The sequence below is a fragment of the Solanum tuberosum genome, unplaced genomic scaffold (genome assembly GCF_000226075.1).
Source record: "Solanum tuberosum cultivar DM 1-3 516 R44 unplaced genomic scaffold, SolTub_3.0 scf00124, whole genome shotgun sequence".
In the NCBI taxonomy this organism is placed as follows: domain Eukaryota; kingdom Viridiplantae; phylum Streptophyta; class Magnoliopsida; order Solanales; family Solanaceae; genus Solanum; species Solanum tuberosum.
In genome coordinates this window covers 986,566-988,077 of record NW_006239049.1, presented here as the reverse complement: position 1 = coordinate 988,077, position 1,512 = coordinate 986,566, and positions in this window count along the sequence as shown.

The window sequence follows — 1,512 nt, the reverse complement described above, 5'->3', positions numbered from 1 at the left end:
CTAATAGGTGATATGGACATAGCGAGGTTGATGATTCATGTGCAGCAGGTTGAAGAGGATAAGCTGAGGGATAGGGAAAAGTTCAAAAACAAAAAGGCTAAGACATCTGGGAATGAGACCGGGCAGCAGAAAAGCAATGCAAACCAGGCATCCTTCCAACAAAACCAAAATGGACCTGTTTCATCATCTGCTAGTACACTCGCACCAAGGAACAAAGATGATTATAATAGTTAGAATTCACAGAATTTCAGAGAAAGACCAGCTCAGTCCCAACGTAGTGTGGCACAAGGAGGTAATTGGGCTCCTACATGTGCTAAATTTGGTAGGAACCACCCAGGTAAGTATTACGATGGCTCCAATGGTTTTTTCAAGTGTGGTCAAGAAGGTCACTTCATGAAAGACTGCTCTAAGAACTGCCAAGGTAATGGGAATCAGGGAAATAGATCCCAATCTTCATCAGTTGCTCCACTAGATAGTGTTGCATCTAGAGGAGCTACTTCAAGAGCAGGCGGAGGAGTAAACTGTCTTTCTTCCATCACTAGTCCTCAAGTGCAAGTGAATTCACCAGATGTTGTCACTGGTATTATCCAATCTTTAAATTTGATGTTTATGCTTTGCTAGATCCAGGAGCGAGTAGCTTCTGCTCCCGTATCTATCATCGGTGTATAATATCTGTTGTAATATCCCTCTATTATTATCTTTGCAAGTATATATATTTTCATATTTTTATCATACTAAATCAGAACTATGGATAATAAGAAATATAAGAAGAAACATACTAGTAGAAAGTTAAGAAAAATAAGAAGAAAATTAAACAAATTATATCCGGAATATAAACAACTCAATATCACAAAAACTGATAACGATAAATTAGATCAATTAATAAATAATATATCTAAAATAGAATATAAATATATTCAATAATTAAAGATACAATGAATAACGAGAATAACGTATATAGAAAAAAACTTACTGAAATAATTATAGCTAAAAGGCAAGAATTGAGACATATGCAAAATAGACTTAACAGTAATATATTTGCAGGAATTTGTAAAAAATTTATAGTAGCACAGAGAAAAACTATTTTATATCGAATAAAAAGCTTAGAATATAAACTACAATACAATTTATAAATGAATAAAGAAGAATACCTAATAGATGAAAAAACATATGAAAACTATGACGGGTTAAAAATAAAAATAATATTTTCTAATCTAGGAAGAAGATATAAGAAAATAGGTGACAATCTAAGTTTAATGTTAGAAAAAGAAACGGTAAAACTAGAAGATAGTTTAACTGCTATGATAAGAATAACAAAAGAAAATGAAGAAATAGATAGAAAAACGGAAATTGAAAAAATAAAACAACAAGCAAAAAAGGAAGTACAACAATTAGAAGAAGTAAAAAATACTAAAATAATAGAACTAGAAAAAGAACTTGCAATTTTAAAAGAAATGTATGAAATTAAACAAAAAGAAAAAGAACAAAAAACAAAATTAACAAATGAGATAA